General features: G+C 36.4%; 1 protein-coding gene across 2 annotated transcripts in view; it reads right to left on the bottom strand.

Moving 5' to 3' along the window:
* Positions 1-22,011, bottom strand: part of TRIQK (triple QxxK/R motif containing) — a 93,994-nt gene that overhangs the window by 66,903 nt on the left and 5,080 nt on the right. For both annotated transcript variants that reach the window (XM_080802245.1, XM_080802244.1), the window contains exon 2: positions 16,486-16,645. The gene's annotated coding sequence lies outside the window, so the exon portion shown is untranslated. The remainder of the gene's footprint in view (positions 1-16,485; positions 16,646-22,011) is intronic.

The following is a 22,011-nucleotide window of genomic DNA, read 5'->3' as shown; positions in this document are numbered from 1 at the left end:
ATCCCCCTAGTATTGTACCCAAGCTTAACCTGTACATTGAAATCTGATGACCTTATAATTCATTATTATATTTCTGTCACATCAATTCCTAAATATATTACAGCTTTTTGCGATTAACTGGGATACTGTGTGATTTCTTAAAAACAGTTGTGAATATCAAACAGAGGCCCAGAGTAACTGTGCCTAGAAATTCACCAGTTGCTTTTCAAAAATAGGAATCTCAGTGTGTGGATTCCCTATGTCTATCCTGTTCTAAATGCAGATAAGAAAAAACTATGATGGGGCGCCTGGGTGGCTCAGTGGGTTAAAGCCTCTGCCTTTGGATCAGGTCATGATCCCAGGGTCCTGGGATCGAGTCCCACATTGGGCTCTCCGCTCAACAGGGGGCCTGCTTCCCTTCCTCTCTCTCTGTCTGCCTCTCTACCTACTTATGATCTCTGTCTGTCAAATAAATAAATAAAATCTTTAAAAAAAAAAACAAAGCTATGATAATAGTTGCAGAGATGTAGGAAGCGGTATGTCAAATGTAAATACAAAAATGTTAAGTGCGTATAGCAAGAAAGACCTCCTATTAGCTACAAAAATAATGAGGTGATCTTGAGAACAGAGTAAATCAAAGTTTGAGTATGGGCAGAATCTGTGAATATGATGAAATATAACTTCTATGATTATGTTAAATTAAATACCAAAAGAAGTTTCACAGATTTAATTAATGTCTATATCAGCTGACCTTAAAATAGGGATATTTTCAAACTGGGACTCATCTAATAATAAGAGCACTTTAAATCTTGGCTTAGAGGTCAGAGAAGTTAGAGAGATTCAAACTGAAAGGGATTTGATGCCTGAGAAATTCTCCACTGCTGGAGAGGGCCATGTGGCAAGACATATGAGTGGCTTAAAGAAGCTAAGAGGAAAGGAGGATTTCAGTCCTACAACCACAAGAAACTAGATTCAGCCAACAACATATCTGATTTTAGACGTAGATTCTTCCACAGAGCCTTGAACACCCTGGTATGATTTCAGGTTTGTAAGACCCTGAGCAGAGAACCCAGCCAGGCCACACTGGACTTCTGACCTACAAAACTGGGAGCTAATAAATTGTTGTTGCTTTAAGTCACCAAGTTCATGGTAATTGGCTATGCAGCAATAGAAAATTAATTAATATATACCTGGAAATGGGTCATCTGATATCTAATTATTGAATCAGTTAAACATAGCTATGCAGGCTATTATTAGCAATTATTTTTAAAGACAAAAGAATGTTAAATCCTTTCTTAAACTATATTCTTATTAATAAGTTAAAATGTCACTATTTTAACATATGTCTTAGTGGCTTCTATTTTAGAATCAATTTTTATTCTCCTATAAAATGGCATCAGTAGTCTGCAAGTTTTCTCTCTTTCCCACTGGCTAATTTTCAAAAAGTGTTGATAAAATCCTCCTTCAGATAAGTTAACATTTTACCTCTGAATCAGGTCCTCTAGAAGATATTTCCAAAAGAGAATGATTATTGTCAGTAATTTGCTATTTGCCCCTGTGAACAAATAGAATAATGATCACTGATGTTCATAAGAAAAGGCCACAAGTACAGGAAATATATAAATGTTTTCTGATTAAAAATTCAATTATTTTAATATAGTTTATAAATATATTTTATTTCATTTTCTTTTATACTCCATTACATCTACATTTAAATTACTAAACACAGCATCTCCTTCAGCTATGTCATATAACAAAAAAGTTCATTTTATTTCTGCCCCAGATCTTTGTATCTGAACTTATATGTCTTCAGATATGTAAGGTACTGATTGAAAAAATATCTTTTCATCTTTATTATTTTTAAATAATTTGAAAAACATACTTTGGATCTCTTGGCTAAAGAAGTAAAAAATGAATATAGATGACCCCAGTCACAGGTCCTTAAATGCTCACTCATATAGCTATCCATTGGGAACATGTAGCAATCACAAGAAAACAGGGAACAGTAATGTGCATGATTCTTACTTGCACAGTTTCATACCTTCTATAGAATCACTTGCTTTGTTACATGGTGAGAAGACAGAGCAACAGAATGCTAGCACCTTTCACTAAGTGCTTCATATTGATTTGTTTCTTAATTTTGAGAACTGCATTTAAATTTTTACTAAACCTACCTTAGGCAAACACTCAAGCAAGGAAAGAATGACATTTGTGCAATGAACATGAAAAGCATTTCTTATAAAAAGATAGAGAGAAGTGATAACCAACAAAGAATTCCCTTATCCTTCACTTTACACTTTTAACTCTGAGTATCATTATAAAGACTAAGGGAATAATAAAAGATGTGTAATAAACTGAACAGATAAAATCAATTAAAGGTATTCATGTTCTATGTAATTAAAGAGAGAGAGAGTGATAATTTTGTGAATTAAAGATTGAAGTTTAAAGGCTTTACTCAGAAAAACAGTCAGATAATCTCTGGAAATAAACTATACTAATAATGATTTATTTCAAAGATTTAGCAATATGCTAGTCTTCATGATGTTAATAGTTTAATTGTAAGTGCTGAAAGACAGGAAATAAAATTTTTTTTTAAAGATTTACTTTATTTATTTATTTGAGAGAGAGAGAACGACCAAGGGGTGGTGGGTAGAGGAGAAGAGGGAAAGGGACAAGCAGACTCCATGCTGAGCACAAAGCCTGGTACAGGGCTCTATCCTACCATCCTGAGATCATGAGCTGAGCCCAGATCAAGAGTCCAATGCTTAACCAACTGAGCCACCCAGGTGCCCCAAGCAATAAAAACTTTTAAATAAAAGTGTTGGTTTCAATTATTAAAAAGAAAAAATATACAAGTCTGACAATCATAATTTGCACAAAATTTCATATTCAAAAAGATAAATAGTGGGGCTTACTTTAATTTGACAAGCAGGATGTATAAATTATCTCTACATAAATCAGTAATCACATTTATTCACAATAAATCAATATATTCACAATAAATCAACACCCTTCTTTATGAAAAAACGTGTATGTGTGGGTGCATATACAGAACAAATATGTACAAAGACTTTATGTGTGTACAAGCATAGATATTCATTCTAGTGTTATCATGCGCCCAAATAGACAGCTTCATGTATTAAGTTTAAGTATAAAATAAAATTAATTTTCAATTAAATTATTTTTAAAAACCTTACTAAACTACGTCCACAGAAATGTCCAGCAGCTTCTATTAAAAACAGAAGCAAAGAACAGAAAATTAGAAAGAAAAATATATATCTGATATTAAATAACATAACTATTAAAACAAAACAAAACAAAACAAAAAACCCTTAATTTCCCAGTGAAAAAGACGCTCTGGGCAGAAAGAAAATGACTAAAATACCAAAATACAAAGTTAGAAAATGGTTTGTTTAATAAAATAAGCTAACTCTTAATAAAAATCTACTATACTTCCTAGAATACTTTGATGATATGAAAACTATGAGTAAATTATTTTTCAAGTGTGATGTATCTAGGAAAAGGATCAGTGAAACAAAAAGAGTAATATCATCACAGCATACAAACAGAAAATTCACATATAGAAGGAAAAAATCACAGTTTACATTGCATTCATGTTTAAAATCAAACATCACTTTTTCACATTCTGAAGATTTCCACCCCCCCCCCCAAATATGGAAAGAAAAACAAGCCAGGGCTTTAATATAATATTTTTTTCCAACCTGGAACAGCTGCAAAAAACAAATCTTGCTGGAGATAAGCTTGGTTATAAATATCAACATTCCCTTTAAATAAGGGAGTCCAGTTTTCATACCATCTGCCTCTTTCTAAAAGGGAAAAAAAATATGAAAATCATAAACTAGGACATCCTCTTTCAAATAAGGCACTTAAAAATGAATGTAGTAAAAAGGCTATGAACTCCTCTGAGCCCCTGCCTTTTAACTTGCCCTGGTTAGCTCAGATCAGAAAACGGGATTTCATGAAAGTAAGCAACACTTAATCTATGAATAAAGTATCTAAAGCAATTAATAAAGAAACAAATCTTCTCAAACTTTTTCACATTTATTGGCCATAATCATAATTTCTGATAGGACCATATTTCTCCTTAATGCATCATACTCCTTACTGTTCATTTTTTAACTACATTTGTCACTTTTGTTACCTCAACTTTTTTCCAAAACCTTTTTACAGCCTGTACCAAAGACTTTCGTTATCTCTTCTATACAAAAATCTAGTTACTAACAGAACTGGACTTTTCTTTTAATACAGATTCTATCCTCTGCAAAAATCTTTCCAATGTCTTTCTCAACACAGTGTTCTTATATGCGAGTTTGGATTTTATCTTAAAACCGTCTTTCTTCTTTTGCCCTTAATTATTTTTCATTCTTTGTTAATGACCTTGTGATTGAACATTTTAATTTTTCACTGTACCACATCATTACTACTCCAATAATGAAGTCCATAAACCGTATCCATTATTTAACTCCTTAAACCATTCATAAGAGAATTAATGAAAGATGGCCTACCAAATAAAGCAGTGCCGAGTGGTCTACTGGAGATGCATACATAAAGGAAGATCCTGTATAGCAATACTAAGATCACTTAAGAGAAAGTAGAAGAAACCCAAAACAGAGAGAAATAGCGTCCTCTATTTTAACAATATATGTAAACGTTTAGTCAATTTCTGGAATTACAGTGGTAGGATTCTGAAAAGCTTCTGTAACAAAGGCACCTAGGAAGCCCTGACATGATTCATTCCCATATTTATTCTCTCCCTCCCTCTTTTTCTCATACACATATAAAGACACACTGATATAGCTGAACAAAAAGAGCAAAATTGAATCTTCAATCATGAGCATTTCCTGTTATTTTAAGGTACTAAGACTACACTTAACTGTGTCCTTCATAGGAAAAATATGTCCAAAGACTTTTTTTAATTCACTTTCATTCCATTTTAGCCATAGACCACCCAGATCTTTAATTACACAAAACAAAGTTCTTTTACAAATGACAAATGACAATTAATTGCTTTCTTGGAATGCTGCACCTTCAGTGTATAAGAAGAGAGGAGAGGAAGAGGTGTCTTCAAAATAAAGGTCAGTAATATTTAATCTCAAATTAATTATTTAAAATAAATGACCATTTTATATCAATATTTCATCCTTTTCATGATTTGATGTAGGCACTACAAATGATGTGAACAATTAGATTATCAGTGTTGCAACAGAAAAGTTGTTTTACCTTAGATCTACCAACTATTTAAAAATATTAAAAAGGCTTTTTCATATTAAATGTAGTCTATTATTTATTTTCTGAATTCCATCCACTAGAACATAGTACCACAAGAGTAGGGATCTTTGTTTTTATATACTAAGAATCCAAAACAATTAGAAAACGGTGGCACACATGTTTTTGAGCAAACATTTTTCAGAAGACAGTTACATTAAGTTAAATCATCCATATTTTATGGTTCATTATCATAAACAGTTAAAAATGTTTTGAGTTTTAAAATATTACTACAAATTCTCTAACTCTTAAAGGAATATGAGACCGATAAAAGGTGGGTTAACTCTTCTCTATTTTAATTCATTTCCGTTCTGGTTCTATCATTTTTTAGTTGTTTACCAAGCTAAGCTCATTCACCATTTTTTAAATGGGCACAGTAAGAATACCTATCCCATACTGCTATTGTGAGCACTAAATTAAATAGCTAAATATATTAAGTACTTAACATCGTGCTTCTCACATAGTAAGTGTTCATTAAATATTATTAGTATCAGTACATCATGCTGGTTTAATCAGTTACTCATTGCTGAGGGGCCACACAGTCCAAATGGCTTTTATAAACAAACAAACAAACAAACAAAGAAAAACAATCTGAACTTGATGACTTCACATTCATTTAAAAAGTAAATGAGCTCCTTTATAGTTAAGGTTCTTAGAGTATAAGAATGATCTCAGAATATACTATTAACTTAATTACATATAAATTGTATACCTTTCTGTATTAACTTAATTACATATAAATTGTATACTTCTTTGCTACTATTTGGTCTCCTAACTATCTTCTACTATCAGCTAAGTGACTTCAACAAAAGTATCTTTGGATTTACTTTTAAGATACCAAATTACATATGTGCTTTTTTTTTTTTTTTTTTTTTTTTAATTTTAATAAACATATAATGTATTTTTATCCCCAGGGGTACAGGTCTGTGAATCGTCTGGTTTACACATTTCACAGCACTCATCATAGCACATACCCTCCCCAATGTCCATTTCCCCACCACCCTCTCCCATCCCCCTTCCCCCCCGCAACCCTCAGTCTGTTTCTTGAGATTGAGTCTTTTATGGTTTGTCTCCCTCCCAATCCCATCTTTTCATTTTTTCTTTTCCTACCTCCCCCCAAACCCCCCCACCTTGCATCTCCACTTCCTCATATCAAAGAGATCATATGATAGTTATATTTCTCCGATTGACTTATTTCGCTAAGCATGATACCCTCTAGTTCCATCCACGTCGTCGCAAATGGCAAGATTTCATGTCTTTTGATGGCTGCATAGTATTCCATTGTGTATATATACCACATCTTCTTTATCCATTCATCTGTTGATGGACATCTAGGCGCTTTCCACAGTTTGGCTATTGTGGACATTGCTGCTATAAACATTCGGGTGCACGTGCCCCTTCGGAGCACCACGTTTGTATCTTTAGGATATATACCCAGGAGTGCAATTGCTGGGTCGTAGGGTAGCTCTATTTTCAGTTTTTTGAGGAACCTCCACACTGTTTTCCAGAGTGGTTGCACCAGCTTGCATTCCCACCAACAGTGTAGGAGGGTTCCCCTCTCTCCGCATCCTCGCCAGCATCTGTCATTTCTTGACTTGTTAATTTTAGCCATTCTGACTGGTGTGAGGTGGTATCTCATTGTGGTTTTGATTTGTATTTCCCTGATGCCGAGTGATGTGGAGCATTTTTTCATGTGTCTGTTGGCCATCTGGATGTCTTCCTTGCAGAAATGTCTGTTCATGTCCTCTGCCCATTTCTTGACTGGATTATTTGTTCTTTGGGTACTGAGTTTGATAAGCTCTTTATAGATTTTGGATACGAGCCCTTTATCTGATATGTCGTTTGCAAATATCTTCTCCCATTCTGTCAGTTGTCTTTTGGTTTTGTTAACTGTTTCCTTTGCTGTGCAAAAGCTTTTGATCTTGATGAAATCCCAATAGTTCATTTTTGCCCTTGCTTCTGTTGCCTTTGGCGATGTTCCTAGGAAGAAGTTGCTGCGGTGGAGGTCAAAGAGGTTGCTGCCTGCATTGTCCTCAAGGATTTTGATAGATTCCTTTCGCACATTGAGGTCCTTCATCCACTTTGAGTCTATTTTCGTGTGTGGTGTAAGGAAATAGTCCAATTTCATTTTTCTGCATGTGGCTGTCCAATTTTCCCAGCACCATTTGTTGAAGAGGCTGTCTTTTTTCCATTGGACGTTCTTTCCTGCTTTGTCGAAGATTAGTTGACCATAGAGTTGAGGGTCTATTTCTGGGCTCTCTATTCTGTTCCATTGGTCTATATGTCTGTTTTTGTGCCAGTACCATACTGTCTTGATGATGACAGTTTTGTAATAGAGCTTGAAGTCTGGAATTGTGATACCACCGACTTTGGCTTTCTTTTTCAATATTCCTTTGGCTATTCGAGGTCTTTTCTGGTTCCATATAAATTTTAGGATTATTTGTTCTATTTCTTTAAAAAAAATGGATGGGATTTTGATAGGGATTGCATTAAATGTGTAGATTGCTTTAGGTAAAATAGACATTTTCACAATATTTGTTCTTCCAATCCATGAGCATGGAATATTTTTCCATTTCTTTGTGTCTTCCTCAATTTCTTTCATGAGTACTTTATAGTTTTCTGAGTATAGATTCTTTACCTCTTTGGTTAGATTTATTCCTAGGTATCTTATGGTTTTGGGTACGATTGTAAATGGGACTGACTCCTCAATTTCTCTTTCTTCTGTCTTGTTGTTAGTGTAAAGAAATGCGACTGATTTCTGTGCATTGACTTTATATCCTGACACTTTACTGAATTCCTGTATAAGTTCTAGCAGTTTTGGAGTGGAGCCTTTTGGGTTTTCCACATATAGTATCATATCATCTGCAAAGAGTGATAGTTTGACTTCTTCTTTGCCGATTTGGATGCCTTTAATTTCTTTTTGTTGTCTGATTGCTGAGGCTAGGACTTCTAGTACTATATTGAACAGCAGTGGTGATAACGGACATCCCTGCCGTGTTCCTGACCTTAGCGGAAAAGCTTTCAGTTTTTCTCCATTGAGAATGATATTTGCAGTGGGTTTTTCATAGATGGCTTTGATAATGTTGAGGTATGTGCCTTCTATCCCTACACTTTGAAGAGTTTTAATCAGGAAGGGATGCTGCACTTTGTCAAACGCTTTTTCAGCATCTATTGAGAGTATCATATGGTTCTTACTCTTTCTTTTATTAATGTATTGTATCACATTGATGGATTTGCGGATGTTGAACCAACCTTGCAGCCCTGGAATAAATCCCACTTGGTCGTGGTGAATAATCCTTTTAATGTACTGTTGGATCCTATTGGCCAGTATTTTGGTGAGAATTTTCGCATCTGTGTTCATCAAGGATATTGGTCTGTAATTCTCTTTTTTGGTGGGATCCTTGTCTGGTTTTGGGATCAAGGTGATGCTGGCCTCATAGAATGAGTTTGGAAGTTTTCCTTCCATTTCTATTTTTTGGAACAGTTTCAGGAGAATAGGAATTAATTCTTCTTTAAATGTTTGGTAGAATTCCCCTGGGAAGCCGTCTGGTCCTGGACTTTTGTTTGTTTGGAGATTTTTGATGACTGTTTCAATCTCCTTACTGGTTATGGGTCTGTTCAGGTTATCTATTTCTTCCTGGTTCAGTTGTGGTAGTTTATACATCTCTAGAAATGTATCCATTTCTTCCAGGTTGTCAAATTTGTTGCCATAGAGTTGCTCGTAGTATGTTCTTATAATTGTTTGTATTTCTTTGGTGTTGGTTGTGATCTCTCCTCTTTCATTCATGATTTTATTTATTTGCGTCCTTTCTCTTTTCTTTTTGAGAAGTCTGGCCAGGGGCTTATCAATCTTATTAATTCTTTCAAAGAACCAGCTCCTAGTTTTGTTGATTTGTTCTATTGTTTTTTTAGTTTCTATTTCATTGATTTCTGCTCTGATCTTTATGATTTCTCTTCTCCTGCTGGGTTTAGGCTTTCTTTGTTGTTCTCTCTCCAGCTCCTTTAGGTGTAGGGTTAGGTTGTGTATTTGAGACCTTTCTTGTTTCTTGAGAAAGGCTTGCACTGCTATATATTTTCCTCTCAGGACTGCCTTTGTTGTGTCCCACAGATTTTGAACTGTTGTGTTTTCATTATCATTTGTTTCCATGAATTTTTTCAATTCTTCTTTAATTTCCTGGTTGACCCATTCATTTTTTAGAAGGATGCTGTTTAGTCTCCATGTATTTGCGTTCTTTCCAAATTTCCTCTTGTGATTGAGTTCGAGCTTCAGAGCATTGTGGTCTGAAAATATGCAGGGAATGATCTCGATCTTTTGGTACCGATTGAGACCTGATTTATGACCCAGGATGTGGTCTATTCTGGAGAATGTTCCATGTGCACTAGAGAAGAATGTATATTCTGTTGCTTTGGGATGGAATGTTCTGAATATATCTGTGATGTCCATCTGGTCCAGTGTGTCATTTAAGGCCTTTATTTCCTTGTTGATCTTTTGCTTAGATGATCTGTCCATTTCAGTGAGGGGAGTGTTAAAGTCCCCTGCTATTATTGTATTACTGTCGATGTATTTCTTTGATTTTGTTATTAATTGGTTTATATAGTTGGCTGCTCCCATGTTAGGGGCATAGATATTTAAGATTGTTAGATCTTCTTGTTGGACAGACCCTTTGAGTATGATATAGTGTCCTTCCTCATCTCTTATTATAGTCTTTGGCTTAAAATCTAATTGATCTGATATAAGGATTGCCACCCCAGCTTTCTTCTGATGTCCATTAGCATGGTACATTGTTTTCCACCCCCTCACTTTAAATCTGGAGGTGTCTTCGGGTCTAAAATGAGTTTCTTGTAGGCAGCATATGGATGGGTTTTGTTTTTTTATCCATTCTGATACCCTGTGTCTTTTGATTGGGGCATTTAGCCCATTAACATTCAGGGTAACTATTGAGAGATATGAATTTAGTGCCATTGTATTGCCTGTAAGGTGATTGTTACTGTATATTGTTTCTGTTTCTTTCTGATCTACTACTTTTAGGGTCTCTCTTTGCTTAGAGGACCCCTTTCAATATTTCCTGTAGAGCTGGTTTGGTGTTTGCAAATTCTTTCAGCTTTTGTTTGTCCTGGAAGCTCTTTATCTCTCCTTCTATTTTCAATGATAGCCTAGCCGGATATAGTATTCTTGGCTGCATGTTTTTCTCGTTTAGTGCTCTGAATATATCATGCCAGTTCTTTCTGGCCTGCCAGGTCTCTGTGGATAGGTCCGCTGCCAATCTAATGTTTTTACCCTTGTATGTTACAGACTTCTTTTCCCGGGCTGCTTTCAGGATTTTCTCTTTGTCGCTAAGACTTGTAAATTTTACTATCAGGTGACGAGGTGTGGACCTATTTTTATTGATTTTGAGGGGCGTTCTTAGCATCTCCTGGATTTTGATGTTTGTTCCCTTTGCCATATTAGGGAAATTCTCTCCAATAATTGTCTCCAATATACCTTCTGCTCCCCTCTCTCTTTCTTCTTCTTCTGGAATCCCAATTATTCTAATGTTGTGTCGTCTTATGGTGTCACTTATCTCTCGAATCCTCTCCTCGTGTTCCAGTAGTTGTTTGTCTCTCTTTTGCTCAGCTTCTTTATTCTCTGTCATTTGGTCTTCTATGTCACTAATTCTTTCTTCTGCCTCATTTATCCTGGCAGTGAGAGCTTCCATTTTTGATTGCACCTCATGAATAGCTTTTTTTATTTCAACTTGGTTAGATTTTAGTTCTTTTATTTCTCCAGAAAGGGCTTTTATCTCTCCGGAGAGGGTTTCTCTAATATCTTCTATGCCTTTTTCGAGCCCGGCTAGAACCTTGAGAATTGTCATTCTGAACTCTAGATCTGTCATGCTACCTATGTCTGTATTGATTAGGTCTCCAGCCTTCGGTACGGCCTCTTGTTCTTTTTTTTGAGGTGAGTTTTTCCGCCTTGTCATTTTGTCCAGGTAGGATTTGCTTTCTCCTGCTGTGGAATTCCGCTGTTCTTGGTGACTGAAGTTGGTTTTGGATGGTTTCTTGTTGATCTTCTGGGGGAGGGGCCTGTTGTAGTGATTCTCAAGTGTCTTTGCCGCAGGCGGAATTGCACCACCCTTGCCAGGGGCCGGGCTAAGTAATCCGCTTGGGTTCGCTTTCGGGAGCTTTTGTTCCCTGAGCGCTTTCCGTAGAGTTCCGGAGGACGGGAATGAAGATGGCGGCCTCCCAATGTCTCGGCCCAGAGGAGCCGAGAGCTTGGGGTTCCGCTCCTCAGTGCGCTCTCAGAGCAAAGCGCCCAATAGCCCCGCCTCCCTGGCTTGCGGTCGCGCCTCGAGGAAAGCAGTCAATTGTTGGAGGTGGAGAAAAGCGCCGGGTCGCTTTTGTCTCCGTGGCCTCCGGCCGCGCTCCGAGCCCACCCAGCCTGCGACCGGCACAAGGTAACCCCGGGCTTAGAGCTCACTCCTCGGCTCTGTCGCTATAGCCGGCTTCCCCGCTCTAATACCTGCGAGCTCTGCGGCACTCAGACACCCCCAGTCCTTCTGTGACCCCGCGGGTCCTGGGGTTATGCTGACCCCGCCTGGGTTTCCCCCCAGTTTAGCCTCTGGAGCGATGTCTCCCAGTGGAGCCGACTTTTAAAAGTCCCGATTTTGTGCTCCGTCGCTCCGCCGCTTGCCGGGTGTCGGCCCCTCCCCCCGGGGTCTATCTTCCCGTCGCTTTGGATTCACTTCTCCGCAGGTCCTACCTTTCAGAAAGTGATCGATTTTCTGTTTCTGGGATTGTTGCTCTTCTTCTCTTCGATTTCCCGTTGGATTTATAGGTGTTCACAATGGTTAGATAAGCTATCTAGCTGATCTCCTGCTACCCGATGTCGTCTCAGCCTGCTACTTCTCCGCCATCTTGACTCCTCCCTGTGCTTTTTTTTTTTTTTAAAGATTTTATTTATTTATTTGGCAGAGAGAGATCACAAGTAGGCAGAGAGGCAGGCAGAGAGAGAGGAGGAAGCAGGCTTCCCGCTGAGCAGAGAGCCCGATGTGGAGCTTGATCCCAGGACCCTGAGATCATGACCTGAGCGGAAGGCAGAGGCTTTAACCCACTGAGCCACCCAGGTGCCCCTTACTGTTAGCAAGTATTGGAAATTCTAGAGTAAGAGAGTACCACTTTCATGCTTACAGTATAAGTACTCAAAAATACTTTAGAATATGGCAGGCTTCTAAACAAACAAACAAACAAACAAATAGGCTTAAACACTAGTCCCCAGTTTTAAAACTAATAACTGTTATCTCTAATCTTTGTCAAGAGTTCCAAATTACCCTCCAATCTAAGAAAAAAATCTTCTCAGGTCAATATTCCCATCAATTCTTTGTTATTCTCTCCTCAGGAGTTGTACTAAGTTGTATAAGTTTACATATATAAAATTTATATATCTAAAAAAAATTTTATATATCTATATCCATATGTATCTATATTCCCACCACATGCATTGAGCAGATCAGTATGGTTCTCTAGGGAAATAGTGTGATATTAGATAAAACTGATTCTTTCATCAAGGTCTCAAAACTTCAATTTGTAATAATAAATGTAGCATCCTAAATATTTTCTTTTTTTTTTTTGAAGATTTACCTACCTATTCATTTGACACAGGGAGAGAGAGAGAGAGAGAGAGAGAGCACAAGCAGGAGTAGAGGCACAGGGAGAAGGAGAAGCAGGCTCCCAGCCAAGCAGGGAGCCCACTCTGGGGCTCAATACCAGGACCCCAAGATCATGACCCAAGCCAAAGTCAGATGCTCAACTGACTGTGAGTCACCCAGGCATCCCAGCATCCCAAGTATTTTAACCATGGTCCTAATATACATGGGAAACAAGAAACATGATTTTAGAATATCCTTTAAATCATAGAACATTCCAAGCAATGTCTTCTAAAACCTTTAACAAAAATATCACAAGTATTCCAATCATTTCTCGGTCTTCTTTAAAAAATTAAACTTCACTGTCATATTTACTACTTTATTTGAAAGCATATCATAAAAGAATGATTTTATAAAAGCACTGGATAACTACCTCACTAGTTTTAGAAATTTGTATTCTTTCTGTTATGAAATAATTGGGTCCTCGTTATCACATTAACCAAAATTTAGGGGCTGAAACTAGATTGTATCTCTTGAGTCCCTCTAATGGAAGCAGCATACACAAAAGCCTTTTCAAGTGTATATTTTTAAATTATTACTGAATTCTAAACAATTTAAAGAAAAAGCAACCGAGCTTCCCAAAGCAATTTCTATAGTAAAGTGTATAATCTGATTTTTAACAAGTGCATAACACTTCCCAGCAACGTCTCTGCCCCAAGTTGGCTGTATGTCCCATTTGACTCAGTAGCCATTACAATTTGTAGGGCTCTCCTGAAGTCTTCCACCCACCTTCATTCTATTCTAGGCACATGAGCTGGTTTCCCAAGTCACAAAGAATATATAGATCACTAGGTAAGAACTGCTCACTTGCTAGCTTATTCTAACTTACTCTCTCACACACATTAAACACACATAAAACCACACATACGCTAAGGTACAAACACGGTTCATGCCATTACCTCTACTATAATCTCAGTGGATGAAGTGTCCTGTCTTCCACCAAGGCTCCCCCTCTGCCCTGGAGTCCACCCCCATGGATATACTTTTCCTGCCCTTTTACCTTTTGTTCCGCTCCTTTACCATTTTCTCTGTCATTGCACTCATCTGCAGTCTCAACAGCATTATTGCGTTAGTATCATAATTGGTCTTACTGTCTCTCCTCTTGCTCCCCTCAAACCACCCCCCATACTGCTTCCAGAATAATCTTTCATCAGTTAAGTTTAAACAAGAAAATTCCCCTGAAGTATAGTATATCTTTCAGTGTTTCCTTATGTCCTTCAGGATGGAGTTCTAATTCCATAGTTTGGTGTAATCAAACCCTCATTCTCCCCCCAATCTCTTTAACCTATCTTTATCCCACACCAACACTGTGCTCTAACTACTTTGAATTACATACAGTTCCCTGAAATTAACACACTACATAACAGCTTACTGTCTTTGCCCAGGCTCTTCCTTTCTCTGAAATACTTTCTCTTTACCTGGATATCTTATACTCCTTTAAAACAGTAGAAAAGTATAACAGCAGTCATTAATTCTACTCACATATCTTCCAGTTTTCCTCTCCCTGTGGGTAGAGACGATATTGCACTTCACAGTGCCCCTTTTGAAATTTTTTTTGACCAATAAAACTCTAAATGCCAGTGCATAATTAGCCACTCTCTTCCCCTTGCTGCATCTGGATCATGGAAGCATATGAGCTTTCCTACCAACAGATTTTAGACATGTAGTCTCTGTGAGAAATAAACATTTGTTGTGTTAGGACACTGTGAATTGGGCTTGTTTGTTCCTACAGCATAACCTAGGCTATTCTGGCTGATAAAAAAAAAAAAAAAATAGGTTAACTTTCTCAGGAAGCCTTCTAAGAGCCCAACACAGTCTGACTCAGATGCTGTTTCTCCAAATGATGATAGCTTTGTATTCATACCTCATTACAACACAACACTGTAGTAAGATGGCTGCTATGACCATCCACCTCCCTTCAAACAGTCCTTATAAGGGCAGGAACTGTGTATTTCATCTCTGTACTGCAGAGGCAGCTTTTAGGCAAACAGGTTTGAGCAATGGAATATAGAAAAAGGCCCATCAGGAGCCCACCTCAAAATATTCATAGGCCCTAACTGACCAATAGGCTACTTACAATTAGGCACAGATAACCAAAAAGGAGAATTCCATAGGTGGTTATACCGCATCACCTTCCCCCTTTAAATAAACAGCCTCCACCCACCACCTTATTGCAGACAGCCTCTCCTCTGCCATTCTGCCCACCTCTCTCCCTTGCGGTATATTCAATAAACTTCTGTCTCCTTTGTTCTGCCTCAGGTGAACTCTTTCACCCCCTGCACCACAGCTTCTATCTGATCATCGCCCCACCATCCAATGAAGAGATGCTCCATTTGGACACCACATGTAGGGTCACCAATTAGCACAGTGTCTCACTCATGGTAAGTGAAACACTGACCACGTTTGTTAAGTTAACTGGTAATTCGTTCATTCACTTATCAAGAACCAAGAACTACTCTAGTTGCTAGAGATAGAGTAATACCAAAGCAAAAAAAAAAAAAAAAAAAAAGCCATCTGCCCTCATAGGAACTGATTTTCCTGTGAAGGATAAGGACAATAAGCAAGACAAGTAAGTATAAAATATGTAGTTTATTATATAGCGATAAATGCTAAGTAGAAAATACAGAGCAGAGATATGTGGATGGTGACCAGATGATCTTGTAATAAAGACCCAAAGGAGAGTAAACAATGTGCTATACAGATATCTAGGGAAGAGCATTCAGTAGAGAGAATTGTATAAAAATCCTGAAGGGGAACATGCCTGGCATGTTCAAAGAACAACAAAGGAGCCAGTATGGTTGGGCAAGTGAGTGATTAGAGATGAAATTAGAGCAGTAACAAGGAACCATCTCTTGCAGAGGCCAGTTTAAGAGCTTTTAACTTTTATCTTGAATGAAACAGAGAGCCATTGAAAAGTTCTGCGTGGAGGAAGAAATGGAAGAGGATAGCAGAGGATAAGGTCAGAGATATAATGGGGGCCCATTTTCTTTGATTGTATAACATATTTCCTCTTCCCACAAAACAGGTGAAACACAGATATACCAATTAATCAAGAAAGGTTAAAAATGACACTGAATGACATTTTATGATGATCTCAATCTGCTTATTACTTACTATACAGAGACATTGATTATAATCCATATATAACTACCAAAATATAGTAATGTACCAAAGTATCATAGTGTATCAAACATAAGAGAGATTGAGTACAAAAAGAGAGAGAGAGAGATCAAGTGTTTAAAGTAGAAACAAATCCTAGTAGACAATAAAACTAAATGATTTAAAAAATCAGATATAGATTTATAGCTCTAGGGATCTTGCTCTCTTTATTTGGATTTGCCCAAATACAAAACAAATAAAAATAAAATCATTCTCCCATTGTAATACTGCCTTCTATAAAAACTACATTCCAAACTCAAGTTCATTGCCAGAAGCAAACAAACCAAAACAAAACAAAACAAACAAAAAAAAAAAAGTGAAAGAAAACAAACCACAAGTCAAAACACCTTTTGCCAAATGTTAAATCAAATAAACACACCTTGTGTTGTGTCCTTGATGCTGCCAAGTCTGAACTCTGGAGAGCTGCCAAGGGGTAAGATGTTTCCAAAGGCAAGATCTTTACTGAGGAAGCTGCGCTTGCATTCCTGGCAAATTCAATTCCAGATACCAATAACAATGCTCTTGGTTGCTTTTTCTTACTGGAATTCAAAGTAGAGTATATGGAAACATTATAAATGGATGACCTCTAGTGCCCTAATACCTACAAAATAAAATCACTGTGGTAGCATTTTCTAAGAGGTGTTTCTTGGTTTGCTAAGTCTGTTACACATTCACTTGAATTAAGTTTCTCTGGTCAAATATACTCGGAAAATGTTGCATATCATGCTCTTTTTTCACAAAGCATACCTTCAAAAACAAAGCTCTGAGAAATCCTGTAATAGAGAAGCCTATTTAAATTTACTTGACCCAATGTGTCTAAAATTTATTTAATTAAAGACCCCCTTTCCACTGTAATAAATAGTAACATTATTTCTGCAGATCATACTTTAAGAATGGTTCATTGTATAGTAATTATCTAAAAAGTAGTTAGAGATGTATTCACTATATTTTAGAATTGAATAGGAATATAAAGAGATCAATTTGAATTTGTTCTCTGCTAGTAATTTGTACGGGGTCAACCTATAAAAATAATTTTATTTATTTAACCATAATTGCTTAAATATGTTACTTTCTAAACTAAATGCCCATTAAAAAGCAAGAAAGGAAGCAATCAAATAATAGATGATTTATTATTTTTGTTCGACAAATATTTACTGAATACCTATTATGTGCCAGGCACTGAACTTATCTCTAGTTTTATATTGCAATTGCTCTTACATAGATAAGAGTATCAAGTTTAAATGGTTCCAAACCATTGTCTCATAATAATAACACCAACTCAAAATTTAACCCCCAGCATTTGAGAACACAAGCTTCACGAATTCTAATCATATCATTAAAAATAGCTTGCAACCTTCAGGCTGTTTTTAAATAGTGATAATAATCCAGCTCAAGCATGATAATACAAAAAGCATAGTCTTTTAAAAATGGTGCTGCAAAAGAATAAAATTGAAGTCTGACATGGGAAACAAAGGCAAAAAGAAAAACTAAATTTCCTTACTACCTACAGCCCACTGCCAAGTCCTTGAAACAGGCAGAATGACATTCCTCTAGGGACTCAACTGCCTCGATGTTCATACTTTGCTAAGGGCTAAAGGCAATCTTAATCTGACCCTCAGGATCCTGTAAGGCTACTTTAACATATAAAAATCCCTTTGGAAACATCTTTTCTCTCTATCACTGTCTCCCCCTCCAAGATGCATGTTGGCAATCATCCCCCAAGCTTATGACCCACTGACAGACAATAATAAATGACCTCTTCCCAACAACAGCTAGTCCCCTCAAGGTCCTGGAAATCCAAAATTCCTTAGAGACTTAACATTATCCCTAACCCCTCCCAACTTGAAAGTTGGTATATAATCAGCCACTCTTCATGACCTCAGTGCAGCTATTTCTGAAAACACAGTTCCTTCTCCCTGTGCTTTAATGAAACCACCTTTTTAGACCAAAGACGTCTCAAGAATTCTTTCTTGGCCGTTGGCTCTGAACCCATCTTTCCTACATCAAAGTCCTGTTTTACCATACACAAAATTTAACTTAAATGAATCACAGACCTAGAGGTAAATACTGAAATTATAAAAGGCTTAGAAGAAAATAGAGGAGTAAAACTTCATAACCTTGGGTGAGGCAATAGTTTCTTAGATATAACACCAAACATACAAGCAACAAAAGAAAAAATAGGTATATTGGACTTCATCAGAATTAAGAAAAACCTTTGTGCTCCAAAGTACATGACCAAGGAAGTGAAAAGACAACCCAGAGAATAGGAGAAAATATTTGCAAATCACATATCTGATATGGGTTTTATACCCAGAATGAAGAACTCTTACAATTCAACAGTAAAAATGCAAATAATCCAAATTTTAGAAGGCAAAGGACTTAAATAGAGATTTCTCCAAAGAATAAAAACAAATTGCCAATAAGCACATGAAAAGACAGTAGATTTCATTCGTCACTAGGGAAATTCAAATCAAAACCACAATGAGATACCACTTCACTAGTCAAACAATAAGACGTGTTAGTGAGGATGTAGAGAAACTAGAATCTTCATACCCTGTTGGTGGAAAAGTAAAATGGTGCACAGCCATCTTCAAAATAGTTTGGCAGTTCCCCCCAAAACCATAGAGTAACCATATGACCCAGCATTTCCACTCCTAGGTATTTACCCAAGAGAAATGAAAACACATGTCCACATAAAAATTTGCACATGAATGTTCATAGCAGCATATTCTTCTAGCCAAAAAACAGATAAATAAAATGTGATATAACCATTCAATAGAGTATTATTCCATCAAAAAAGGAATGAAATATTGATACGTGTGACACCATGGGTGAACCTTGAAAACATTATTCTAAATGAAAGAAGCCAGTCACAAAAGTTCAGTTAATTCATCATTCCTGTTGTTCTCTTTATATGAAATGTCCAGAATGAGAAAATCTATAGAGACAGAAAACAGATTAACAGTTAGGTAAGGCTGGGAGTGAGAGCAGAAGAGATGGGACATGACTGATAATGGGTACAGGGCTTCTTTCTTGAGGTTATGAAAATATTCTAAAATTACATAGTTGGTGATGGTTGTCCAGCTTTGTAAATATGCTACAAAACTTCTGAATTGTACATTTTAAAATAATAAATTTAATGGTTGTGAACTACATCTCAATAAGTTTATTAAAATAAATGAATCATAATAATATATATCTGTAGTCCTTATCTAAAATGTTTGGGCCAGTTGTGTCTTAAAGGTTTTTAGATTACAGAGAGGTAATATGTCTCATTTACTGTAATTACAAAACAATCTTAGAGGAATGTAGGAACAGCATATTAATACTTCATAGCAAAATCTCATCACTATTGACAATGACTAGAAAAGTAAACACTACATAAATAGTTCCATGTCATTTTAAATACACTTTTGTCTCAACTGAGTTTATGTAATACTTGGGGGAAAATTTATTTTGCAAAACCTTTTTTTTTAAGAAGTTTTGGGTTTTGAAAATGTGAATAATGGGTGTTGGACCCTTATTAATGATGATGATTAATATTAACAACATTAATCATATCAGCAGTTTCCATTTACTGTGCTTTACATGTCACATGTATTATCAGAAAGAAATTCTCATAACATTGCTGTGGGAAAAGTACAATTAACTCCAACTGGGAAAGCTGAGTTTCCTAATGATTAAGTGACTTTTCTAAGCACACACAGTTAACAAAGAATAGGGCACAGATTTGAATGCAAATCTATCTAATCATAGAGCATACTCACTTTCCTCTACAATGAAGAGTATGTTCAGATCATGCCTCTGAGATATAGACTTCAAATATATAAAATGGAGTAAAGAACTCATATATAACAGAGATTATTGTAAGAATGAAATGAGATCATTTTTATGAAAATAATGTGGCAAATATAAAAGTCCATATATAAATGTGAGAAAATATTACCTGGAATACTATTTTTATTCTATATCTAAATCAATGTTTAAAGTGAGATACAGTTTTAGTCCAATTCTTTACAGGCATTCAAAATGCACTAATTTTATTTGAAGAAACACTAAGCATTAAACATTGTTTTTTTAAATATCTAAGAAAAGAAAATCCAGATGTGTTAAAGGGGTCCATAACTAAATGTCTATCTCAAGTTTTTATAAAGTTTTTATAAGCCATATATAAAACTGGTGCAGTGTGCAAACATATATATTGTGTTTGGTCTCTAAGTAGTTCTGTGTACCCAGGAGAGGCCAGACAGATTATTTTTTTTACATTATAGGTAACTTCTTAATCTTTTGAAATCCTAAAATTATTTCAGTTTATTTAACAGCCTGCTCACAAAAGTTTATGTACCATTTAAGTTCCTACGATAATTAGAGGATTATCTATATATCCTCCCTCAAGGAAAATGTTGTTACAAATAGGACATGCGAGGGTATAACCCAATGCAACTTCCATGACGGTATATTTATAGCATTAAAAAAATTTAGGGAGTGCTATATTTGAAAATTTAAGAACCATTATTCCAAAATACTGATCCAATCACATGGGCTTTACAGTATAAAAATCTAAAATGGATCCTCACTGCCTATAAGATGAAAATTGCTTTGTATGGCATATAAAACAGCCATCTCCGCCTGGGCCAGCAGGTCTTTATTGCCTCTACTCCAGCCACTTTTCTGTGTTCAAGCCACAGAATTTCTTTCATTTCCCATCTATGTGATCCTATTGACAGCTTAGTAGCTTTACAAATCTTGTTCTCTTTGCCTTGATGTTACTTTAGCCCCAGCCTTACCTACCTTAAATTCACAGGCATCCTTCAAAACCTCTTTCAAAGCCACTCCCCCTATATAATTCACCTATGTCTGCCAAACAGATCTTTGCTGATTAACTAATTGATACGTAACTTAATACAGTACATGCTTATCTCTATAAGTACACAGATTTTTGGTATACATAAAGTATTACTATTTCTTACAATACTGCAATAATTAACTGAATGTCTTTGGAAATGAAATTCTAAAATCTTTACATGAGTATGTTTCATTTATGGCACAGAGATGAAAAAAAAATATTTTGTATGATTAAATATAAAGAATAATAGACTTGGGGCACCCGGGTGGCTCAGTGGATTAAGCCTCTGCTTTCGGCTCAGGTCATGATCTCAGGGTCCTGGGATCAAGCCCCGCATTGGGCTCTCTGCTCGGCAGGGAGCCTGTTTCTTCCTCTCACTCTGCCTGCCTCTCTGCCTACTTGTGCTCTCTCTCTCTGTCAAATAAGTAAATAAAAACTTAAAAAAAAAATAATAGACTTATTTTTAACTCCAGTCCCTATAAGACCAAGAAAAGTGGGGTGGGGGGGGCGAGTAGAACACTGCAAGGCAATTACTGAGTAAATTTGGGTACCTTGAAATAAAAAGAAAATTCTAATCTTATACACTAAAAGTTTATAGTTTAGGGCAAGAGTTGCAAGCTTTTCCTATAAAACGCCAGATCATAAATTTTTAGGCTTTGAAGGTTGAGGGAAAATCAAATTATAACTGTGTCGCAGCAATTTGTAGTGCTCTGAGCAATGCAAAGCAACCCACACATTTGCTTATCTGCTGCAACTACTCAACACTGCTGTTTAAGCACCACATACACTATGTAAACATATGTGTAGGTGTGTCCCAATAAAACTTTATTTGTAAACAAATTTAAAATTCATGTTTACACCACAAAATATTGTTTGTTTTTTCCAACCATTTAAAAGCAAAAACTATTCTTAGTTCACGGGTCATAAAAAACAAGCAGTGAGCCAGATTTGTGTAGCCCATGGATCATAGTCAGCTGATGAATGGTTTAAGTATATATTTTTTCCGAGTAAATAGATCCCCTCCCAGAGCCTCCAGAAAGGAATGCAGCCCTAGTGATA

Source organism: Martes martes, assembly GCF_963455335.1.
Source record: "Martes martes genome assembly, chromosome: 4".
In the NCBI taxonomy this organism is placed as follows: Eukaryota; Metazoa; Chordata; class Mammalia; order Carnivora; family Mustelidae; genus Martes; species Martes martes.
Note: the sequence above shows the minus strand (reverse complement) of the source record. Positions and strands in the feature narration are given on the sequence as shown.